General features: G+C 46.0%; 2 protein-coding genes across 3 annotated transcripts in view; one reads left to right on the forward strand and one right to left on the reverse strand.

The window, feature by feature from the left end:
* mphosph10 (M-phase phosphoprotein 10 (U3 small nucleolar ribonucleoprotein)) overlaps positions 1 to 23,687 on the reverse strand; it is a 109,027-nt gene that overhangs the window by 60,342 nt on the left and 24,998 nt on the right. The gene's annotated exons all lie outside the window — the stretch shown is intronic.
* The window catches only part of apba2b (amyloid beta (A4) precursor protein-binding, family A, member 2b), a 94,882-nt gene continuing 71,900 nt past the window's right edge, over positions 706 to 23,687 (forward strand). For both annotated transcript variants that reach the window (XM_048617235.1, XM_048617236.1), the window contains exon 1: positions 706 to 765. The gene's annotated coding sequence lies outside the window, so the exon portion shown is untranslated. The remainder of the gene's footprint in view (positions 766 to 23,687) is intronic.

Here is a 23,687-nt window from a genome sequence, read left to right on the forward strand (position 1 = left end):
GACAGACAGGTCAAAGAGGCGGGGATGGAGCCAGTAAAGGTGAGTGTAGGTGGGGAGTTAGGGAGGAGATAGGTCAGTCCAGGGAGGACGGACAGGTCAAGGGGGCGGGATGAGGTTAGTAGGTAGGAGATGGGGGTGGGGCTTGAGGTGGGAGGAAGGACAGGTTAGGGAGGCGGGGACGAGCTGGGCTGGTTTTGGGATGCGGTAGGGGGAGGGGAGATTTTGAAGCTTGTGAAATCCACATTGATACCATTGGGCTGCAGGGTTCCCAAGCGAAATATGAGTTGCTATTCCTCCCACTTCAAGCCCCACCCCCATCTCCTACCTACTAACCTCATCCCACCCCCTTGACCTGTCCGTCCTCCCTGGACTGACCTATCCCCTCCCTAACTCCCCGCCGACACTCACCTTTACTGGCTCCATCCCCGCCTCTTTGACCTGTCTGTCTCCTCCACCTATCTTCTCCTCTATCCATCTTCTTTCCGCCTTCCCTCTCTTTATTTCAGAATCCCCTTTCCTTCCCCCATTTCTGAAGAAGGGTCTAGGCCCGAAACGTCAGCCTTTCTGCTCCTCTGATGCTGCTTGGCTTGCTGTGTTCATCCAGCTCTACACCTTGTTATCTTTGTATTCAGCTTGCTGGGTGCCGCTGTGTGTCTGTCCTATTCAGGGTGCGGGGTTAACAGATGCTGCCTATTCAGGGTCAGGGGTTCCCGGGAACACAAAGGAACGGAGACTGGGAGCTGGTACCGAGTCTGGGACAGGCAGGTAAGCAGCAGCCGTATGGCCCCTTCGGGCGGGGAGTGCAGCCTGGGCTAGTTGCCCTGCTCTTATTCTCCTTCGACTTCCTAGGGAAAAAGTGGCAATGGTGTCGGGCGGAAAGGCGCTTGCTGCAATGAGCCGGTGCCGAGACTGCACAGTCTCAGCATCTCAGGGAAGCTGCTTAAAGACACAGGCATGTAACTGGCAGGGCTGATAAATTTTTACTGACGTGAAAAGAGACAAGTGTTTTACAGCCAGGAAGCTGTTTTGAACCCTATGTGTCGGTGTTACAGAAGCAGTTTCGAAGGTGGTTCATGTTCAGTGCAGCTGTAGATGGGGGTCTGGCCAAAGATGGGGTAAGTTTGGGGTAATGGTGAATCCCCATTACAGCTCCAAACCAGGGTTAGGGGGACTGTTTCCCTGTGGAATTGACTGTCCGTCACTCTGGAGAGGGGTTGCTGGTAGTTGGTAGTCTGGTGGTGATTGGCATCAGGGGGTAAGGGTGGGGCAGATCGACTGCAATTGAGGGGCCTTGGTGAAGGGATTGGGGATTTGATTCAACATTTTGCTGTTCAAAGCTTGTTGGAAATGGTCCATGTGAGTGTGCCAGAACCTGAGAGAAAGAGAGCGAGCGAGAGAGAGAGAAACTGTGCCATTGGAGCCAAAACCTGCTTATGGTCAGTAGAACGTTGTGGCTTTTGGAAATGGTGCTGCACTGATTATTGTATCTTCTGTGACACTGTATCACAGCCTTTGTGATTAGCAGGGAGATTTTTCTTATCACTCAATGCTGAATTTACATCACTTAAGGTTCTTGTCACCCAGAGATGAGTGAATTCCTTTAAAGATCCAAGTGGTTATGATGTACCGGCCTCAACGTATAAACATATGGAGCAGAAGTAGGCCATTAGTTCCATGAGTTTGCTCCACTGTTCAATAAGATCATGGCTAGTCTGATTGTAACATCATTGCTCTTTGGAGGTTTGGTGCAGACTTAATGGGCCGAATGGCCTCTTTCCACACTGTAGGTATTCTATAATTCCATTCTAAGAATAGAATAATAGCATATTCCTTAAAATGCATTAACTTAGTAAATGTTGAAATTCTGAAAGACCTGGTTATGCTTACATAATGAAGAGAAGACGTTAGCGTTCAGGTGTAGCAAGCAATTAGGAAATCATAAGACATGCTGTCCTTTATTGCTAGAGGATTGAAGTACAAGAGTAAGGAAGCCTTGTTGTACAGGCCTTTGGTGCTGATTTGATCTCCTTATCTGAGGAATGATATATTTACATTGGGTGATTGAGATTGAGATCATCCTTTCTCCACCAAATAATCACGTTCGTACTGTCTCATTTGGTAGTTTCCCCACCTTGAACCTGAACTCACATCATTTTCTAGTTTCTGACCTATCTTTCCTCATAGGCTTCCAGATTTCTTCTTGTACCGTGAAACCCACCCCCTGTTCTTTTAGTTATAATGTCACAAAACTGGAGGCCCACCTCAGCTTCAAAAATATTAATAACAAAAATAGAGTACTAGAGATGCTGGAGATCCGAACTGAAAGCAGAAAGTGCTGAAGAAACTCAGCAGATCTGGCAGCGTTCATGGAAATAGAAACAGCATCAATGTTTTGTGTTTGGCATGACTCTTTGGAAGAATGTTAACCCTGTTTCTCCCTTCACAGATGCTTTCAGACCTGCTGAGTTTCTCCAACATTTTCTGTTCAAAAATAATAAGTTGCGTTAAGGTAGTGCATTCAAGATAATAGAATGGACTCTCCGGGGAATGTAGCACTGACAGCCAGGTTTCTGGTACTGGACTGACTGTACTGTAACGAGGGGTACATCAGGTTCCAAGTGATTGATTGTGATAGAGGGACTCTAGTCAGAGGCACAGACAGAAGTTTCTGTGACCGACAGCAAGACACCAGAATGGTGTGTTGCCTCGCTGGTGCCAGGGTCAAGGATGTCTCAGAGAGGGTGCAGAATATTCTTAAAGAGAGTGACCAGCAAGAGATTGTTGTACATGCTGGTACCAACGACGTAGGAAGAGAAAAGAATGAGGTTCTGAGGAGAGAATATAGGAAATTAGGTAGGAGGTTTAAAAAGTAAGTCCTTAAGGATAGTAATATGTGGATTACTCCAGTTGCCACATGCTAGTGAGAGTAGGAAAGGATGATAGAGCGGACGAATGCATGGCTGAAGAGCTGGTGCAGGGGAAAAGGATTCACATTTTTGGATCATTGGAATCTCTTTGGAGGTAGAGGTGGCTGTGTAAGAAGGACTGGTTGCACCTGAATTGGAAGGGGACTAACATACTGGCTGGGAAATTTGCTATTCAGGAGGCTTTAAACTGGTGGGGAGGGAGGGGGGGGGGGGAGGGGGGTGCGAGCAGGGATGATCCAAGAGATGGTGAGAAAAGAGATGAGTCTGAGACTGAGTTGAGAAAAGGAGCAAGTCAAACAGTCAAGGCAGGCAGAAGCAAGGCAGAGAATAAGGTTGGACTGATAAATTGAACTGCATTTATATCAATGCAGGAGACCTGACATGTAGGGCAAATGAACTTGGGTCATGATTAGGAACGTGGGCCTGGGATATCACAGCTGTTACGGAGATGTGGCTCAGGGATGGACAGGACTGGCAGCTTAATGTTTCAGGGTATAGATGCTATAAGAAGGATAGAAATAGGGGCAAAAGAGGAGGGGAGTGGGATTTTTGGTTAGGGATAAAATTACGACTGTACTTTGGGAGGATATTCCTGGGAATATGTTCAGGGAAGTTATTTGGGTGGAACTAAGAAATAAGAAAGCAATGATTACCTTACTGGGATTGTACTACAGATCTCTCCCAATAGTCAGTGGGAAATTGAGAAACAAATTTATAAGGAGATCTCAGTTACCTGTAAGAATAATAGGTTTGAAATTGTAGGGGATTTTAACTTTCCAAACATTGACTGGCACTGCCATAATGTTAAGGGCTTGGAAAGAGAAAAATTTCTTAAGTGCGTTCAAGAAAGTTTTCTGATTCAGTATGTGGATGTACCTACTAGAGAAGGATCAAAACTTACCCTTCTGTTGGGAAGTAAGGCAGGGCAGGTGACTGAGATGTCAGTGGGGGAGCACTTTGGGGCCAGTGACCATAATTCTATTAGTTTTAAAATAGTAATGGAAAAGGATAGACCGGATCTAAAAGTTCCTAATTGGAGGAAGGCGAATTTTGACGGTATTAGGCAATAACTTGCAAAAGTTGATTGGGGGCGGATGTTTGCAGGTAAAAGGATGGCTGGAAAATGGGAAGCCTTCAAAAATGAGATAATGAGAGTCCAGAGACAGAGTGTTCCAGTTAGGGTGAAGGGCAGGGCTGGTAGATGTAAGGAATGCTGGATGACTAGAGAAATTGAGATTTTGGTCAAGAATAAGAAGGAAGCATATGTCAGGTTTAGACAGCAGAGATCAAGTGAATCCTTAGAGTATAAAGGCAGTAGGAGTATACTTAAGAGAAAAATCAGGAGGGCAAAAAGGGGACATGAGATAGCTTTGGCAAATAGGGTTAAGAAAAATCCAAAGTAATTCTACAAATATATTAAGGACAAAAGGGTAACTAGGGAGAAAATAGGGCCCCTTAAAGATCAGTAAGGGTGCCTATGTGTGGAACCGCGGAAGAGATATTAAACAAATATTTTGTATGAGTATTTACTATGGAGAAGGATATGGAAGATAGAGAAGGTGGGGAAATAGTGACCTCCTGAAAAATGTCCATATTACAGAAGAGGATGTCTGAAAATGCATAAAGATAAATAAATTTCTGGGATCTGATCAGGTGTACCCTACAGCTATATGGGAAGTGATTGCTGGGCCCTTTCCTAAGATATTTGTATCATCGATAGCCACAGGCGAGGTGCTGGGGCGACTGGAGGTTGGCTAACATGGTGCCACTATTTAAGAAAGGTGGTAAGAAAAAGCCAGGGAGCTATAGACCGGTGAGCCTGACATTGGTGGCGGGCAGGTTGATGGAGGGACCCCTGAGGGACAGGATTTACATGGACTAATTAGGCAAGGACTGATTAGGTATAGTCAATATGGCTGTGCACTGGAAATTGTGTCTCACTAACTTAATTGAAATTTTTGAAGAAGTAACCAAGGGGACTGATGAGGGCAGAGCCGTGGATGTGATCTGTATGGATTTCAGTAAGACTTCAGTAAGGTTCCTTATGGTAGACTGGCTAACAAGGTTAGATCACACGGAATGGAAAGAGAACTAGCTATTTGGACGCAGAACTGGCTTGAAGGTAGAAAACAGAGGGTGATGGTGGAGGTGTTGCTTTACAGAAGGGGAGGCCTATGACCAATGGTGTGCCACAAGGATCGGTGCTGGGTCCACTGTTTTTCATCATTTATATAAATGATTTGGATGTGAACATAGAAGGTAAGATTGGCAAATTTACAGATGAAACCAAAATTGGAGGTGTAGTGGACAGCGAAGAAGGTTACCTCAGAGTACAATGAGTTCTTGATCAGATGGGCCAACGGACTGAGGACTGGTTGGAGTTTAGATAAATATAAAGTGCTGCATTTTGGGAAGGCAAAACAGGGCAGGGCTTATATACTTAATGGTAAGGTCCTGGGGGGTGTTGCTGAACAAAGAGACATTGGAGTGCAGGTTCATAGTTCCTTGAAAGTGGAGTTGCAGGTAGATAGGATAGTGTAAAAGGCATTTGGTACACTTGCCGTTTTTGTTCAGCCATTGAGTATAGGAGTTGGGAGGTTATGTTGCAGCTGTACAGGACATTGGTCAGGCCACTATTGGAATACTGTGTGCAATTCTGATCTCCCTTCTATAGGAAGGATGTTGTGAAACTTGAAAGGGTTCGGAAAAGATTTACAATGATGTTGCCAGGGTTGGAGGATTTCAGCTGTAGAGAGAGGCTGAATAGACTGGGGCTATTCTCCTTGGAGTGTTGGAGGCTAAAGAGTGACCTTATAGAGGTTTATAAAATCATGAGGGGCATGGATAGGGTGAATAGGCAAGGCCTTTTTCCAAGGGTAGGGGAGTCCAACGCTAGAGGGCAAGGTTTAAGGTGAGAAGGGAAAGATTTAATAGGAACCTAAGGGACAACTTTTTCATGCAGAGGGTTGTACATGTATGAGCTGCCAGAGGAAGTGGTGGAGGCTGGTAAAATTACAATATTTAAAAGACATCTGGATGGGTATATGCATAGGAAGGATTTAGAGAGATATGGCCCAAATGCTGGCAAATGGGACTAGATTTATTCAGGATATTGGTCGGCATGGACGAGTTGGACCAAAGGGTCTGTTTTTGTGCTGTATATCTCTATGGCTCCGCACCACTCCAAATATGGCCTGACCAAATGTTTTGTGCAGATGTAAGATGATATCTCAACTCCTGACCTCAGTGCTCTGATCGATGAAGGCAAGCGTGTCAAACGGTTTCTTCACTACCTTGTCTACCTGTGATGCCACTTTCGGGGAACTATGTACATGCATCCCTAGCTCTGTCTGTTCGACAACACTCCCCAAAGCCCAATCATTAACTATCTAAGTCCCGCCTTGGTTTATCCTGCCAAAATGTAACACCTTGCATTTATCCGCATTAAATTCCATCTGCCATTCCGTGGCCCACGGGCCCAGTTGGTCAAGATCCCATTGTACGCTGAAATATTCTTCTTCAGTGTCTCCCATACCACCAATTTTGGTAGCCATGATGTGGAGGTGCCGATGTTGGACTAGGTTGGACATGGTCAGACATCAAATGACACCAAGTTATAGTCAAACAGGTTTATTTGAGAACGAGCTTTCGGAGCCTCAGTCCTTCAGGTGTTACTGAGAGAGGTAGTATCAGACACAGAATTTATAAGTAAAAGATCAAAGGTTCACACCATTGATGAGGATGTACTAAAAACTAACCTAAGATGCTGTTAAATCTTTAATCAGTTAGAATGTTTTAATTGATTAATATGTATGTGTAAATCTCCGAATTTCTTTCAAGTCACAGTCCCGAGAGAACTAAAGGTTTTATCAGTATAAATAAGAAGTGACGTTTTAGGTCAGACAATGCATGTTAGGGGTGAGACCTTGTTTAGAATCTGTTTGTGTTTGTTTGTGTTTTAGTTTGGAGTCAGACTGGTTTTATTTCTAAAGTAGGAATTTATAAAATGCCACATTAACTGTCTATAAATTGTGTACTTTTTGAACAAAATAAAATGTATCTGCAAATATAAATTCATCCCATAGATTCACGTGTGTGTGTGAGAGAGAGAGACCGTGCGTGCGAGAGAGTATAGTGTGGTGGGGTCACCTGTTGTGCGACATGAACCCAAGATCCCGATTGAAGCCGTCCTCATGGGTACCAAACTTGGCTATCAGCCTCTGCTTGGCGACTCTGCGCCGGGATACACAACATGTTCATGTTGCACTACAGGTGACCCCATACACACATGCACAGTTTCTGTCTTTCTCTCTACTCACAGACACACACACACACACACACACCTTTTCTCCCCCCTCTTCTCCCCCCTCTCACATGCACACACTCTTTCTCCTCCTCTCTCTCTCTCACTGACACACACACATTCTGTCTCTCTTTTCCCACCCCCAACACACACGCTCTCCCACCTCACTCACTCTCTTCCCTCTCCCCGTCACACACGCACACTTTCTCTTCCCCGTACACTCACACCGACTCTCTTTCCCCCCCCGCCCCATTTCTCTCTCACACTCTCTCTGACATTAAGTTCCTTTGACAGATAGTGTTACAAAAGTGAATACTTCTTTGGCTCTGAGTCCTGCCACACTAAGTTGTGAATGGTGGTAGAAAATTAAACATTTCACTGGAGTTAGAAACTCTACAAATATCCCCATTGTCAATAATGGGGAAGCAAGGCACATCAGTGGAAAAAATAAAGCCAAAGCATTCGCAACAATCTTCAGCCAAAAGTGTCAAGTGAATGATTAATCTCAGCCTGCTACACAGGTTCTCAGCATTTCAGATGCCAATTTACGCCGATTGAATTCTGTTCACGCGATACTAAGAAACTGTTGGAGTCACCAGATAACACACAAGCTATGGGCCCTGACAACTTTCTCGCAATAGTACTGATGATGTGCTTCAGAACTTGCCACACCCCTTGCCAAGCTGTTCCAGTACATCTAAAACACTGGCATCAACTGGACGCTGTTGAAAATTGCCTAGGTATGCCCCTTGCACAAGCAGTGTGAATCAAAACTTGCTAATTACTGCCCATCAAACTACTCTCAAACATCAGTAAGGCGATGGGAGGATGTCATCAATAATGTTTGCTCAGCAATGAGCTGCTCACTCACACTCAGTCTGGGTTCCACCCAGAGTCACTCAGCTCCTGACCTCATTACAGCCTTGGCCCAAGGATGGGATAAAAGAAGCTGAATTCTAGAGGTGAGATGAGAGCGATTGCTCTTGATGTCAAAACCGCATTTGACAAATTGTAGCATCAAAGAGCCTGAACACAGCTGGAGTAAATGGGAATTGGGGAAAACTCTCAGCTGGTTAGACTCCTACCTGGCACATAGGAAGGAGGTCTTCTTGGAGGTCAGTCATCTCAGTTTCAGGATATCTCTGCAGGAGTTCCTCAGTGTACTGTCCTAAGTTCAACCATCTTCAGATACCTCATCAATGACTTTCCCTCTGTCATAAGCTCATAAGTGGGGTTGTTTGCTGATGATTGCACAATGTTCAGCACTATTCACGACGACTCAGATACTGAAGCAGTCCAAATGCAGCAAGGCTTGGACTGTGTTCAAGTTTGGGCTGACAAGTGGCAGGTATCATTTGTGTTGTGTAAGTGCCAGGCAACAACCATCTCCAACATGAGAAAATCTAACCATCACCCTAGAGCACTCAATAGCATTACCATCACTGAATCCTCTATTATCAACATCCTGGGAGTTACCATTGACAGAAACTCAACTGGACTAGCCAATTAACTATTGTGATAACAAGAGCAAAGGCTAGTAATCCTGCAGTGAATAACTCACATCCTGACTCTCCAAAACCTGTCAATCATATACAAGGCACAAGTCATGAGTGTGATGGAATACCCCCCACTTGTCCAGCTCCAACAGCACTTGAGACTTGATACCATCCAGGACAAAGCAATCGCTTAATTGGCACGACTTCCGATACCTTCAACATTAACTAACTCCCTTCACAATTGGTAGGTCTACAGTAGGATCAGAGTGTACCACCTGCCAGAGGTACTACAGCAACTCAGTAGAGTTCCCCCGAAGCACCTTCTAAATCCAAATCCAAATCCAAACCCAAACCCTCATGCAGCAGTGCCCAAATTTCGAGCGAGCGGGTAGTTGACACATTTAATCTGGTCCTCCTGTTTGGACTTGGTTTACAGGCTTTGAGGCCTGTGTTTCCCAGGAGTCCACCTTGGAGAAGGATGAAGAATTTTCAGTGACCTCCTGAATTGTCAGGTCAAATTTTGGGACTTGAAATCTTGATTAAAATATTTTTCTAAAATCTGGTATCACTCAGTCAGTGATTTCTGATTTAAATTATCAAGGAGCTTTGCAATCTAATTATTGAAATTTCTAGTGATGTATGCACAGTGAGAAAAGCTCAGCAGGTCTGGCAACATCTGTGAAGGAGAAAACAGAGTTAACGTTTCTGATCTGGTGACCCTTCCTCAGAACTGATAGTGGCTGGGAAAACGTCAGTTTGTATGCAGAAAGTAGGGAGGTGAATGGGGTAGGGAGTAAACGATAGGATAGAGCCCAAAGAGAGAGAGAAAGACAGTTGGAAAGACAAAGGAATTGCTAATGATCAGGCTGGGAGGGTGAATAGTTGTTAATGGGGACTGTTAGTGACTAACAACAAGGGGTGTGTAATGGCAGGCTATGTGGTAACAAGGCCAGCTGTGTGGGGTGGAGCGCTGGGACATGAGAGAGTTGAGACCCTAAAATGATTGAGCTCAATATTGAGTCCGGAAGGCTGTAGGGTCCCCAGGTGGAAAATGAAGTATTGTTCCTCTAGCTTGCGTTTCACTAGAACACTGCAGCAAGCCAGAGACAGAGATGTTGGCCAGGGAGCAGGGTGGTGCATTGAAGTAGCAGGCAACAGGTAGTTCAGGGTTTTTTTTATGAGCAGAACGTAGATATTCTGCGACGTGGTCGCCAAGTCTACGCTTCGTTTCCCCAATGTAGAGGAGAACACATTGTGAGCAGCAAATGCAGTAGACCAGATTCTGGGAAGTGCCGGTGTGTTTGGAAGGTATGTTTGGGCCCTTGGATACTGGGGAGGGAGGAGGTAAATGGGCAGCTGTTGCACCTTCGCCGGTTACAGGGGAAGGTGCCGTAGGGCTATGGGGAGGTGTTGGGGATGAAGGAAGTGTGGACCAGGGTGTCCCGGAGGGAACGGTCCCTGCAGAAGGCGGACAAGGGAGGGGAGGGGAATATGTGTCTGGTGGTGGCATCTTGCTGGAGGTGGCGGAAATGGCGTCTGATGATCTTCTGGATGTGGATGCTGGTGGGATGGTAGGTGAGGATAATGGGAACCCTATCGCTGTTGCGGGAGTGAAGAGAAGGGTGAGGGCGGAAGTGCGGGAGATGGGTCGGACTTGGTTGAGGGCCCTGTCGACAACGGAGCTGGGGAATCCTCGGTTGAGGAAGAAGGTGGACATTTCGGAGGCTCCCTTGTCGAAGTTGGCCTTATCTGAACATATGCGACGGAGACGGAGGAACTGAGAGAATGGGATGGAGCCTTTACAGGATGTGGGGTGTGAGGATGTAGAGTCCAGGTAGCTGTGGGAGTCAGTGGATTTGTAATGGATATTAGTATCCCCAGAAATGGAAACAGAAATGTCGAGGAAGGGAAGGGAGGAGTCAGAGATAGACCAGGTGAAAGTGAGGGCAGGGTGGAAATTGGAGGCAAAATTGATGAAGTGTTCCAATTCCAGATGAGAGAGGGGAGCAGCACCGATGATATCATTGATGTATCGGAGAAAGAGTTGTGGATGGGGGCCTGAATAGGACTGGAACAGGGAATGTTCCACGTACTCCGTGAAGAGACAGGCATAACTAGGGCCCATGCTGGTACTCATGGCAACCCCTCTTACCTGAAGAAAATGAGAGGTGTTGAAAGAGAAGTTGTTGAGGGTGAGGACAAGCTCGGCCAAGCGGAGGAGGGTGGTGGTGGGTGTGGATGGTTCAGGTCTTTGCTCCAGGAAGAAGCGGAGAGCCCTAAGACCGTCTTGGTGGGGAACGGACGTGTAAAGGGATTGCAATGCATGGTAAAGAGAAGGTGGCTGGAGCCAGTAAACTGGAAATTTTGAAATCGGTGAAGGCCCCCGATGAATCATGGATGTATGTGGGTAGGGATTGGACCAGGGAGGAGAAGACTGAGTCAAGGTAGGAAGAGATTAGTTCTGTGGGCACGAGCAGGCTGAAACAATGGGTCTGCCCAGACAATCCTGTTTGTGGATTTTTGGCAGGAGGTAGAAATGAGCTGTGCGTGGTTAGGGGACTATTAGTTTGGAAGCAGAGTGGGGGAGATCACCGGATGAAATGAGATCAGTTACCATAGTGGATACAATGGCCTGATGTGCCATGGTGGGTTCATGGTCCAGGGGAAGGTAGGAGGAGGTATCTCTGAGAGTTGGCGCTCAGCCTCTGCAAGGTAGAGGTCAGTACATCAGACTACAATAGCACCACCCTTATCGGCAGGCTTGATGACAAAGTCAGGGTTAGATCTGAGTGCACAGAATGCAGTCAGTTCAGAGGGAGATAGGTTGGATTTGTTGAGAGGGGCAGTGAAATTGAGGCGACTAATGTCACGTCAACAGTTCTCAATGAAAAGATCGAGTGCAGGTAAAAGGCCGAAGGGAGGGGTCCAGGTGGAGGGAGAGTGTTGGAGTTGGGCAAAGGGGTCTGTGGGAGGGGGAGAGGACTCTTGTCCAAAGAAATGAGGATGGAGGCGAAGACAGCGGAAGAAGAGTTCGGTGTCATGTCATGCCCGAAATTCGTTAAGGTGGGGATGTAGAGGGATAAAGCTGAGGCCTTTGCTGAGTACGGAGCATTCATCATCAGAGAGCGGAAGGTTAGGAGGGATGGTGAATACCTGACAGGAGGTGGGGGTGGGGGGGGGGGGAGCGGGGGGGGGGGGGGGGGGGGTGGGGGGGGGGGATAGAGTCAGAGGGAAGGTGAGGGGAGGAAGGTTCCAGAGGGCCATGTGTATTTTTGAGTTGTTGCCGCTTCCAAGCTAATAGTCCCCCAACCCCGCGCAGCTCGTTTCTACCTCCTGCCAAAAATCCACAAACAGGACTGTCTGGGCAGACCCATTGTTTCAGCCTGCTCGTGCCCCACAGAACTAATCTCTTACTACCTTGACTCAGTCTTCTGCCCCCGGCCCAATCCCTACCCACATACATCCATGATTCATTTGACGCCTTACGCCGGTTTCAAAACTTCCCGTTTAATGGCTCCAGTCACCTCCTCTTTACCATGGACGTGCAATTCCTTTACATGTCCGTTCCCCACCATGAGAGTTTTAGGGCTCTCCGCTTCTTCCTGGAGCAAAGACCTGAACCATCCCCACCCACCACCACCCTCCTCCGCTTGGCCAAGCTTGTCCTCACCCTCAACAACTTCTCTTTCAACACCTGTCATTTTCTTTGGGTAAGCGGGGTTGCAATGGGTACCTGCATGAGCCCTAGTTATGCCTGTCTCTTCACGGAGTATGTGGAACGTTCCTTGTTCCAGTCCTATTCAGGCCCTCACCCACAATTCTTTCTCCGATACATCGATGATATCATCGGTGCTGCTTCCCTCTCTCGTCTGGAATTGGAACACTTCATGAATTTTGCCTCCAATTTCCACCCTGCCCTCACTTTCACCTGGTCTATCTTTGATTCCTCCCTTCCCTTCCTCGACATTTCTGTTTCCATTTCTGGGGATAGACTGGCCACTAATATCCATTACAAACCCACTGACTCCCACAGCTACCTGGACTCTACATCCTCACACCCTACTTCCTGTAAAGACTCCAGCCCATTCTCTCAGTTCCTCCGTCTCCGTCGTATATGTTTAGATGAGGCCAACTTCGACAAGGGAGCCTCCGAAATGTCCACCTTCTTCCTCAACCGAGGATTCCCCAGCTCCGTTGTCGACAGGGCCCTCAACCAAGTCCGACCCATCTCCCGCACTTCCGCCCTCACCCTTTCTCTTCACTCCCGCAACAGCGATAGTGTTCCCATTATCTTTACCTACCATCCCACCAGCATCCACATCCAGAAGATCATCAGACGCTATTTCCGCCACCTCCAGCAAGATGCCACCACCAGACACATATCCCCCTCCCCTCCCTTGTCCGCCTTCTGCAGGGACCGTTCCCTCCGGGACACCCTGGTCCACACTTCCTTCACCCCCAACACCTCCCCATTGCCCTATGGCACCTTCCCCTGTAACCGGCGAAGGTGCAACAGCTGCCCATTTACCTCCTCCCTCCCCAGAATCCAAGGTCCCAAACATACCTTCCAAACACACCGGCACTTCCCAGAATCTGATCTACCGCATTTGCTGCTCACAATGTGTTCTCCTCTACATTGGGGAAACAAAGTGTAGACTTGGCGACCGCTTCGCAGAACATCTATGCTTTGCTTGCAAAAAAGACCCTGAACTACCTGTTGCCTGTTACTTCAATGCACCACCCTGCTCCCTGGCCAACATCTCTGTCTCTGGCTTGCTGCAGTGTTCCAATGAAACGCAAGCTGGAGGAACAACACCTCATTTTCCACTTGGGGACCCTACAGCCCTCTGGCCTCAATATTGAGCTCAATCATTTTAGGGTCTCAACTCTCTCATGTCCCAGCGCTCCACCCAACACAGCTGGCCTTGTTACCACATAGCCTGCCATTACACACCCCTTGTTGTTAGTCACTAACAGTCCCCATTAACAACTATTCACCCTCCCATCCTGATCGTTAGCAACTCCTTTGTCTTTCCAACTGTCTTCTTCTCTGTTTGGGCTTTATCCTATCGTTTACTCCCTACCCCACCCACCTCCCTACTTTCTGCATATAAACTGATGTTTTCCCAGCCACTATCAGTTCTGAGGAAGGGTCACCAGATCCGAAACGTTGACTCTGTTTTCTCCTTCACCGATGCTACCAGACCTGCTGAGCTTTCCAGAAACTTTGTTTTTGTTCCTGATTTACAGCATCTGCAGTTCTTTTGGTTTTTACGCACAGTGAGAGTTTTATTGGGTTGTACTGTTGGTGAGGGCCATGTGCTACAGTATGCCAAATGATGAATTCCTGGACCTGGTCTTGCTAGATTTCAGATGACTTTCAGGAATAATTATTTCATCTTTAGTTCAACTGGTTGACAAACACGGTGTGAGGGCTGAACAAAGCTGAGTTATGTAATAATTTCCTGCCGGTTATTTCTAATTAAAGTGGCTCACAGTCTGTGAGAACATCAGACACAAGCCAGGAAACCTGGACGGAAGCAGCTTTGTAAAGGAAACCCTCCAGTCTGCAAGCGTCAATACTCGCAGGTGACTGAGAGAACTGATGCAGAAATCTGTATTATCGATATGTTCTTGTCATTATTTCTGCTGTTTATAGTCTGTTAACAATACATTGTATGTAACAGGTTATATGGTGGACCATTTATAGTACACTGCACAAGTGTTTGAGAACGAAAGCAGTGGTTCAGATTAAATGCAAAGAACACATGTTCCCAACTGATGGAAGATAGAACTTCGAGATGTTCTTACGAGGCAACACATGGAAAGCAGCACCGTAATGAGACGCAGCATGGTCAAGAAAGGCTATATTGAGCCACAGCTGTAATGAGCCAGGGCTTGAGCGAGCAGCAACTGTAATGAGCTAGGATGTGGGTGAGAGAGGCTGTAATGAACCAGGGCATGGGTGAGAGAGGCTGTTATAAGAGAGCACACGGATAAGCAACACCATAAAGAGATCGGGTGCAGATGGGAGCTACTAGTCTAACATTGTGGACTGGAGACAATTGTACTGAGATGGTGTATTTGACATTCACTGTAATGAGACAGGATGTGTACAAGCAATGCTGTAATGAAAACGGGCATGGGGAAGTGGTGGCGAAAGGAAACAGAGCATGGACAAGAAGCAATGATAAGACAGGATGTGAGTGAGTGACACTGCAATGAGACAGGGCGTGGGTGAGCGACATTGCGATGAGACAGTGGTTGGGTGAGAGAGGCTGTAACAAGAGACCACACAAATAAGCAGCACCGTAAAAAACTCCGGTAAAAGTGGGAGCTACCAATTGTAACATTGTGGCCTAGAGACATTGTAATGAGATGAGAGATTCACTGTAATGAGACTGAATGTGGACAAGCAAAGCTGTAATGTGACAGAGCATGGCAAGTGACATTGAAGTGAGAATGGGCATAGGAAAGAGATGGGCAAGAGATGGGGCAGTAATGACACAAGGCATAGCTGAGAAGCAGTGTAAAGAGACAGGGCACGGTTGAGGGGCAGCGTGAAGGAACAGGGCATGGGCATGGGGCAGCGTGAAAGGACTAGGCATGGGCAAGGGGCAGCGTGAAGGGACAGGGCATGGGCGAGGGGAATGAATGAGACATGGACGTGGATGAGTGATGCTGATGAGAAAGGGCGTGGGTGAGCGACACTGTGATGAAGTAGGGCCTTTGTGTCTTTCTCTTGATGTGTTGACCCCTTTTCCAGTTGGATGTTGCAAGTACAGTCCATCCCAAGTGCCTACTCTTGGTCCTGGAAGGGTCAGTTCCACTGTAAGAGCAAGAGGAGGTCATTCAGCTCCTTGAGCCCACTCCACCATTCAAATTAGATCATGCCGAATTTTCTATTTCACTGCCATTTCCTGCAGCATCTCCATACGAGATGGAGGAATAGAAGTAGGCCATTCAGCCCATTGAATCTGTTCTGTCATTCAATGAGATGATGGCTGATCTGATAATACTCAATTCCACTTTCCTGCCTTATTCCCACAACCCTGGATTCACTGGTTAAATATCTGTCTATCTCTTGACGTTTTTTATATGTAGAAATCTCTCAATCTCAGTCTCGGTAATGACTAGGTCTCCACAGCCTCTGGGTGAAGAAACTCCTCGTTATTGCTGTTGTAAATGATCAGCCTCTTACTTGTGACTGTGTACCCTTGTTGTAGCATTGTTCCCCACCACCCTGCCAGGGGAAATATCCTTCCTGCATTTATCCTGTCAATCCTGTAAGAATTTTGGACGTTTGAATGAGATTGTCTCTCATCCTTCTGAACTCCAGAAGATACAGGCCCAGTCAATTTCACTTTCCCAGCAACAAAAACAGAGTAGGACAAAGACCCCAACCCAGGAATTATTTTAGTGAACCTCAGTTGGACCCCCTCTGTAGCAAGTGTATCTTACCTTAGGTAAGGAGACAAAAACTGCACACAGTATTCCAGGTGTGGTCTCACCAAGGTTCTACATGATTGCAGTACCCCTATACTCAAATCTTCTAGTAATTAAGGCCACGGACCATTTGCCTTCTTATGTGCTTGCTGTAAATGCATACTAACTTTCAAGTGATCATGAACAAGGAAGGTTACATAAGTCTGTTTGAAGTTCAACATTTTGCAATGTCTCACCATTTATAAAATATGTGTATTTTTGATTTTCCTACTAAAGAGGATAACTTCTCATTTCTCCCAATTGTACTCCATCTGCTAAATTTTTGCGCAGTCATTTAGTCTCCCCAGCCCAGTGAATCATTTTTGCCTCATCTTCACAACTCTCACTTGCACTGAGTTTTGTCTCACTGTAAACTTGGAAATATTACACTTAACCCCCATTTCCAGATCATTCATATCGATTATGAATAGCTAGGTCCAAGCTCAGATCTTTGTAGTAACCCACTAGTTATGACCCAAAAACCTGAAAATGATCAGTTGTTCTTAGTCTATGTTTTCTGTCTGTAAGATGTTATGACATCTTTAATGAGAGTCCGAGTCCGGTGGTAGATTCAGGCAATGTTTATTATGGCACAGCTTGCTTACAGCTTCAGATCTTCATAGCAAAAGGGCGCTTAAAAAGTTTCTAAGTAGCTTCTTTTATACAGCTCAAGCTCATAGTCACAGCCCTCTTGTATACTGTTGCTCAGCAGAGCTGCGTTATCCAACCATGATTGGATCTTTGGTACAGCATTTTATAGCAGCAGTTTGCCTCAGCAATTTACTTGTTGTCATGTCCTAGTTAGACTGTACTGGCGTGCAGGAAGTTTGACTGTTGATTGTAACTTTAATTTACTTAACCCAATGTAGATTCTGCCGCCCTCAGCAATTTCAAAGTACAATAGTTTGCGTCTTCCCTATCAATCCCCACTTTGATTCTCCCTTAAGTGAATCACAAACCACGCAAGCAAAAGTTGGCTTAGACATGACATGCGCAGTACAGAAAAGGTCTGCCAGAAATGCCAAAGCATTTCACCTGCAGAGAAGCAGCTGCAGCCGCCTGTTGGCAGCAACATTTAACTAACAAAAACCAACAATATAAAATGAGAATTACTACAACGTGTAACACTACATCCTGCACCAGTGATGTCTCCAGTGAACCCAGCCAGCCAGTTGTCCGGCTCCACAAGTTGGGAGATGGAGTTTGTTTTAGTTTGTCCATTTCCTTTTTGATATGCGCTGCCAAGTCGGTGAGCCCTTCGGAGTTGTCTGTGATATAAGTACAGCATTCCGCCCTGTTTAGTGCACAAGTACCTCCCTTTTCAGCCATTATCCAGTCAGGGGCTGTTCTGTTTTGCAGCGCTGTTTTACGGATGTCTACCATTTCAGCACTTATTTTGTCTAAGGTATCCCAGGTAGGGAGGGCAAAAGGAGTGACAGACAAAAGGGATGACATAGCTCAAATAACACTTGCTGTATCTCATCTCCTTCCTTCTTGTCTGGGTTTTACATAAACATGTCCCTCCTCATGGTCTCCCCAAGAAAGGAGGTCATTGCGAGGTGTTGTAATTAGGCTGGTACCACCTCTGAAGGTAGTCAGGTTGTAACCTGCTGACACCCACTGCTCTCAGGGGTCAGTCATGCGCACCCAATACACCTCTGTCCCTGGTGAGCACTGGTTGTGCCAGATCCTCAAAGGAGATGTTCTGGCAAATTACACATTCTGCCATTTCGGATGTATTAAAAGGGACGAGTCTTAAGAGGATGCCGTCTTTCGAGTGGGTGGGTATGTGGGAGCACACCCAACAGCTGGAAACACCAGCTCATTTGGCATAGGTATAGGACATATACAAAAAGGTATTCACATGTAATTCCCTTTACCTTCGTCTCTGTTCTGGTGCAGGGGCTAGGTAAGTTATTAGCAAGCAGACACTCAAAATACACACAGTTAGCAATACAATAAACTTCCACGTTTTGGATCAAATGTTATAGTCCTTAGCAAACTTCAATTTCAGTCACTGCTTCCCCATTAATGTGTGATGTGTATCTAAACTTTCTTCCCTTGGACTTCTACTCCGGCTTGGGTGGTCAGCAACACTTGGTAGGGTCCCTCTCACTTGGCTCCCTTAACTTAAGTTTTCTTAATTTAAACCCAGGCACCAGGGACGATATCGTGTTGCCCAATTGTTAAGCTGTTACTCCCTAGACTGTTTGGTGCCTCTGCCTTTACCACCTCTCTTCAAAAAAAACCAAGGACAAAATAACCATTTTAAAGTGAAAGCACCATCACAGGAGCTAAATGCCCCCGTGAGTGGATCTGTTGTGCCAAAAAGGATATCAATGTCTGCGGTGCGATGGTGTTTATTGGTATCTCTTTGTCTCCAGACACCACCTTGGTACAGGTTAATTTCTGCCTCAATTCCTCACCCTCGGGCGACTGTCTGTGTGGAGTTTGCACATTCTCCCTGTGTCTGCGTGGGTTTCCTCCAGGTGCTCCAGTTTCCTCCCACAATCCAAAGATGTGCAGGCTGGGTGGATTGGCCATGCTAAGTTGGCGTAGTGTTTAGGGATGTGTAGGTTAGGTGGGTTATAGGGGGATGGGTCAGTGTGGACTTGTTGGGCCAAAGGGCCTGTTTCCACACTGAAGGGATTCTATGATTCAATCCATGTGTATTTTTCCTCTCGGGAGCACTGACTTTGCATTGATGCTAGATCTTGTGTCAAGGTCCTGAGCATTTTAGTTTGCACATTGATGTCGGTTCTTTTGGGTGCTCACATTATGAAGCTGGCTACCTGGTTGGTTAAAGCATTGTGCTTCTATGGTATTTTCTTTCGTGTGGGCTTTATGTTTCAGGATGGAGACTTCTTGGGGAAATTATATGGTTTCTACTAGGTTTGGATAACTCTGGCTTCAGGCCCGCTACAGAAGCGACTTTCAGGGGACCAGTGGTACTCGTATCGATTTCCATGGGTCCCTCGTTACTCATTACTGAGTGTTCTAACCAAACAGTTTTAAAATGCTCATCGTATTCCAGTACTTCTTCCATTCCTTTCTGTTGACAGGCTGCAGTTTTACTCAGTCCGTTTTTATAGGACCCATTCCCAATGTTTGATCATTTCCCAGCCAGCCTCTATTTCATCATCCCTGAGGACCTCTTGTACCCTCCTAGTACCCTCTGCCTAATCTCCTCCCCTCTTGGCTAGGTACCATCTTGGTCAGGATCTGGAATCTGTCCAATGGTGGAGACTGTGGATGCCTTTTAAATGTTCCAACTGTTCCTACGTTTTCAGCCTCCTTTTTAAGGGTTGTTAGTTCTTTAGATCATTTATCAATTTTCTCAGGATCTGCTGGTTTATGATTTTAAAAAAAAGCTTGGTGTGTCCATGTGTGACTGTGACCACACCCCATTGCTATTCTTTGTTTCTTCAGATTTAACTTTAACTCATGCTGTTTTCAACGGGGCGAGTCTCCGGTCACCTTCACTAGAGTCGCTGGAGGATTCCGAATCTGTTTCCAGACCTACCTTGTGTCTCTGCTTTTTCCACTGTTCACTTGCTAGTTGACTTAAGTAAGGTACCCCAGCCAAGGTCTGGTGCATTTCCCCTTGTCTGCTTGTTGTATTACCGGTTCTTTACATGGTTTTTTGTACTTGTAAATTTCAGACTCTAATTTTATATTTTTAACTTCTAATTTCTTTACCTCAAGTTTCGTTCTTTTTAATTCTTCATAAAGTTGGCTTTTGGTACTGGTCAAATCTTGCTCGTATGGGAATACGTCATGGTTTCATTTCACTATTGGACCAGTCCCTTGAGGATCAGGGTCACCTGACTCGTTCTTTCCCCTTCATATGGGTTGTTCAGCCCCACACCCTTTTAATGTCATCCAGGGACTACTGTCCCATGGAGGTACTGTACTTCTGTCTGATCTTGGTACAGGCCTTGGTAAGTCAAATTGTTGCCCTATATAGTCTTTTACGTTTTGGAGAATTTCATTTTCCGAAAAATTAGGTGGGGCCCGCATGCTTTAGTAGTAGTCGTAGGCAACTCTTTGGTCAGCAGAGCTGAGTTATCCAACTGTGATTGGATCTTTGGTACAGCATTTTATATCAGCAATTTACCTTAATAATTTACTTGCTGTCATGTCCTGATTGGACTGTTAGAGTCCTAAAGCACAGAGACTGGCCCTTAAGCCCAAACTGATCCATGCCGAACAAAATGTCCATTCATGCTAACCCCATTTCCCTGCACTTGGCCCAAATCCTTCTAAACCTCTCCTATCCATGTATTTGTCCAAATGCCTTTTAAATGTGGTTAATGTACTCGCTTTAATCAGTTCCACTGGCAGCTCATTCCACATGCGTATTACCCTCGGTATGCCCTTCAGGTTCCCATGTATTCTTTCCCCTCTTATTTTAAACTGATGTCCTCTAGTCTTCAGAAAAAGACTGAGTGCATTCACTCTATCCGTGCCTCTTATGATCTTATACACTTCTATAAGATCCTCCCCACTTCAATCTGCTATGCTGTAAAAAGCCCTGGCTTGTCCAACCTCTCCCTATAACTCTGTCTCTTGAGTCCTGGCAACATCCTTGTACATTTCTTCTTCACTCTGTCCAGAATAATAACATTCTTCCTATAGCAAGGTGACCAAAATAGAACACAATACTCCAAGTGCGGCCTCACCAATGTTCTGTACAACTGCAACATAACTTCCAATTTCTATACTCGGTGCCCTGACTGATGAAGGCCAGTGTGCCAAAAGCCTTCTTCACTGCCCTGTCTACCTGGGACTCCACTTCGAGAGGACTGTGCACCTGAACTCCAAGGTCCCTCTGTTCCACTACAATCCTTAGGGCCTTACCATTCACCCTGAAATTCCTACCTTGATCTGACTTTCCAAAATGCAACACCTCAAACTTTATCTATATTAAACTCTATTTGCTATTTCTTGGCCCACTTCCCCAGCTGATCAAGGTCCTGCTGCAATTTCTGATAACCTTCCTCCCTGTCCATGATACCGCCTGTTTTAGTGTTGTCTGCAAACTTACTAATCATGCCTTGTACATTCTCATTCAAATCATTGATATAGATAATAAACAGCAATGGACCCAGCACTGACCCTTGAGGCACACCACTAGTCACAGACCTCCAGTCCAACAAGCATTCTTCCACTTTATTCTCTCTGTTTCCTACCATCAAGCCAATTGTGTATCCAATTTGCCAGCTCTCCCTGGATTCCATGTGATCTAATCTTCCAGAGCAGCCTACTATGTGGAACCTTATCAAAGGCCTTACTGAAATCCATACATACTACGTCTACCATTCTGCCCTCAACAACCTTCCTGGTCACTTCATCAATGAACTCTAACAAACTTGTGAGGCATGAACTCCCATGCATGAAGCCATGCTGACAACTCCTAATCAAACCCTGTCTTTCCAAATGTACGTATGTCTTATTCCTCAGAATCTTCTCTACCGCAGATGTAGGCTTACTGGTCTGAAATTCCCAGATTTTTCCTTGCAGCCCTTCTTGGATAAGGACATAATATTCGCTACCCTTGGTCTCCTGGGACCTCACCAGTATCTAACGATGATGCAAATATATCGGCCAGGGACCCCGCAATTTCTTCTATAGCCTTCTGCTGGGTTCTTGGATGTATCTGGTCAGGACCAGGAGATTTATCCACTTTCATACGTTCTAATACATCCAACACTTCCTCAACTGTGATATGAACTGTCCCCAAGATATTGCCACTAACTTCCCCAATTCCCAAGTCCTCATGTCTTTCTCTACCGTAAACATAGAGGAGAAAAATTAATTGAAGACTTTGCCCAGCTCCTGTGGTTCCACACATATATGTCCACTTTGGCCCTCGAGGGGCCCAATTCTGTCTCTAGTTATTCTTTTTCCATTGATATACTTAAAGAATCTGTTTGGATTCACCCTGTTCTTCTCAGCCATAGCTGTCTGGTGCTCCTTTTCGCCCTCCTGATCTCCTTTGTCTGTAAACTCCTGTATCCCCTATATACCTCCCGGGATTCCCTTGATCTCAGCTGCCTGTACCTGAGCCATGCCTCCTTTTTCTGGACAAAGCCTCAATATCTCTTATCATCCAGGGTCCCTACTCCTGCCATCCTTGCCCGTCACACTCACTGGAACACAGATACCTTGAATTCTAGCTACCACACTTTTAAAGGCCTCCTACTTGCTAGAGGTCCCTTTGCCTGCAAACAAATTACTGCAATCAATCCCCAAAAGCTGCTGTCTAATTTCATCAAAATACGCCTTGCCCCAATTTAGAATTTGAACCTGTGAGCTAGTTTTGTCCCTCTCTATAAAAGTTTTAAAATAAATTGAACTATGGTGACTAGTCCCATAGTGCTCCCCCACTGACACCTCAGTCACCTCTCCTTTCCCAAGGGCAGGTCGAGTTTTGCCCCTTCCTGAGTAGGACCCTCTATATACTGCTTGAGGAAACTTTCCTGAACACACTTAACAAATTCCACCCCATCCAAGCTCTTAACACTATGGCAGTTCGAGTCTATGTTAGGAAAATTAAAATCCCCTACTATGACAACTGTATTGTTCCTGCAAATTTCCCCAGTCTCCTTGCATATTTGTTCCTCTAATTCCCTTTGACTCTATGGGGGCTTGTAGTACAACCCCAAAAATATCACCATCCCCTTCTTATTTCTTAGCTCCACCCACAAAGCCTCACTGGGTGATCCCTCAGTTATTTCATCTCTGACTGCTGCTGAGATACTTTCCTTAATCAAGAATGCAACTCACCCCCACCACCCTTTCTTCCACCTCTATCCTGCCTAAACCACTGTACGCTGGCACATTAAACTGCCAGTCCTGTCCCTCCCTTAGCCATGTTTCTGTAATGACTATAATATCCCAGTCCCATGTACCTATCCACGCCCTGAGGTCATCGGCCTTACCTGTCAGCTCTCTTGCTTTGAAATAGATGCAATTTAATCCAACAGGCATTCCTCGCTTCCTGTTGTGTTCCAGCCTGACCTGTCTCTTCATCTTGCTACTTCTGATTACTGTATCTCCTTCCAGCCTCGCACTTGCTTCCCTGCTGTTGAGGATCCCACTCCCCTGCCAATCCAGTTTAAACCCTCCGTTGTAGCACTAGCAAATTTGCTCACAAAGATATTGGTTCCCCTCCAGTTCAGGTGCAAACCAGCCCTCTTGAACAGGTCACCTCTACCCCAGAAAAGATCCCAATTATCTAAGAATCTGAATCCCTGCCCCCTGCACCAATTCTTTAGCTATGCATTCATCTGCCACATCCTCCTGTTCTTTTACCCTCACTAGCACGTGGCACCAGAAATAATCCAGAGATTATCACCATCAAGGTCCTGGTTTTTAACTTTTGCCTAACTCTCTACAATCACTCTGCAGGACACCATCCCTATTACTATCTATGCCATTTGTACCAATGACTTCTGACTGCTCACCCTCCCC

Source organism: Rhincodon typus, chromosome 36 (assembly GCF_021869965.1).
Source record: "Rhincodon typus isolate 14 chromosome 36, sRhiTyp1.1, whole genome shotgun sequence".
Classification (NCBI taxonomy): Eukaryota; Metazoa; Chordata; class Chondrichthyes; order Orectolobiformes; family Rhincodontidae; genus Rhincodon; species Rhincodon typus.